The 2,107-nt window shown below is 47.6% G+C and overlaps 1 pseudogene; it reads right to left on the bottom strand.

Annotated features, from left to right (window-relative positions):
- The window catches only part of LOC135568772 (3',5'-cyclic-AMP phosphodiesterase 4B-like), a 27,337-nt pseudogene extending 25,927 nt beyond the window's left edge, over positions 1 to 1,410 (bottom strand).
- Positions 1,411 to 2,107: the final 697 nt, after the last annotated feature.

Raw genomic sequence — 2,107 nt, 5'->3', positions numbered from 1 at the left:
CATAGAATGGAATGTTATGTGAATGACAGGAAGCATAGAGGGTAATATTATTATGTGAGCTCACTAAATTGAGATTTAGAGAGGATGCATGCTGGTCTATGGCACCCCATATCTCTGTGTGTGTGTGTGTGTGTGTGTGTGTGTGTGTGTGTGTGTGTTGTGTATAAGCCTTCTACAGAGAGAGTGTGATCTGCACTGCAGCAGCGTAGCAACAGAACACAGGGGGAATGGAAGGCTGCTAGTTGCTAGGCAACAGTGTTCCATGTTCCATGCCTCAGTCTCTAGTTGTCCAAAGCTACAGATGTAAAGAGATGCTTCAATGTTGTTATTGTAGAGGCTACACAGAACACGCACGCACGCACACACACACACACACACACACACACACACACACACACACACACACACACACACACACACACACACACACACACACACACACACACACACACACACACACACACACACACACACACACACAGTCTACTACCACAGACGGCAGCCTTGAGGTCAGTGGATGGAAGGGAATCCATCCATTAAGAAGAGAAACTCCTGAGACTGTAGTCCAGGGACAGTCCAGTCAATAGATCTCCACACTGTGTGTTTACCCTACAAACGTCTGTGTCTCATGTGTGTGTGTGTGTCTGTGTGTGTGTTTGTGTGTGTGTGTGTGTGTGTGTGTGTGTGTGTGTGTCTGTGTGTGTGTGTCTGTGTGTGTGTTTGTGTGTGTGTCTGTGTGTGTGTGTGTGTGTGTGTTACCTCCTCTTCTCCGGCCAGCGACAGACGCTGCACGCTGCGACTCTTCTTCATAGTGATTGGCTGATTGTTCTTTTTGGCCCCTCCCCCGGTGCGGACGGGACCAGAACCCAAACAGCACAGCAGCTGGAGAGCCAGGACCAGAGGGGTCTGGGGTTACAAGTCAGGGGTTAGAGGTTAAGGGTCAGACCAGCCAGGATCAGACCGGGCCACAACCATGGGTCACGCCCCCATCGGACACAGCAGCCAATCACTACGCGCCAACGTCTCAGTCCTCCACAAGCTCTGATTGGCTGGAATCCTGGTTCCTCTAAAATCCCCCAATGTGTAATCCAGTGAGATGGTGAGGTTAGTAATCTGCAGTCCGATTGGTTGCTTGGAAACAGCGATGAACCCTCGCCATCCTCCGGATTTGTTCTGGGACCAGCAATCCTGTATCTGATTGGTTTGTTGGATTCGGGTTCCGTAGGTTCTGTGGGATGCAGAGTGAGACACCTGCGTGTGATTGGTTCATCTGTGCAACGGAACACCAAAATGTGTAGAATCCTAGCTCTGATTGGTTGAACGGTGCATCCCTGACATGACTGCCACTGTAACCCTGGTTTTGATTGGCCGGTTGTATCAGACAACAGGTCAGTGTCCTGGACAAAGAGGAACACTGTAGACAGAGAGCAGAGCATGACATTGGTAAAAACATCAATATTAAAAACACAGTCTGAATCCCAAATTACACCTTATCCCCTATATAGTGCACTCTTTTTGACCAGGATGCCAGAGTACTCCTTTTGACCAGGATGCTAGAGAACTCCTTTTGACCAGAATTATTTCGACCAGGATGCTAGATAACTCATTTTGACCAGGATGCTAGAGAACTCCTTTTGACCAGAATTATTTCGACCAGGATGCTAGAGAACTCATTTTGACCAGGATGCTAGAGAACTCCTTTTGACCAGAATGCTAGAGAACTCCTTTTGACCAGGATGCTAGAGAACTCCTTCTGACTAGAATGCTAGAGAACTCCTTTTGACCAGGATGCTAGAACTCCTTTGACTCCTTTTGACCAGAATGCTAGAGAACTCCTTTTGACCAGGATGCTAGAGAACTCCTTCTGACTAGAATGCTAGAGAACTCCTTTTGACCAGGATGCTATAGAGAACTCCTTTTGACCAGGATGCTAGAGAACTCCTTTTGACCAGAATGCTAGAGAACTCCTTTTGACCAGGATGCTAGAGAACTCCTTCTGACTAGAATGCTAGAGAACTCATTTTGACCAGGATGCTAGAGTACTCCTTTTGACCAGAATGCTAGAGAACTCCTTTTGACTAGAATGCTAGAGAACTCCTTTTGACCA

Source organism: Oncorhynchus nerka, unplaced genomic scaffold (assembly GCF_034236695.1).
Source record: "Oncorhynchus nerka isolate Pitt River unplaced genomic scaffold, Oner_Uvic_2.0 unplaced_scaffold_1399, whole genome shotgun sequence".
Taxonomy (NCBI): domain Eukaryota; kingdom Metazoa; phylum Chordata; class Actinopteri; order Salmoniformes; family Salmonidae; genus Oncorhynchus; species Oncorhynchus nerka.
The sequence above is the reverse complement of the archived record's forward strand: the minus strand, read 5'-3'. Positions and strand labels throughout refer to the sequence as shown.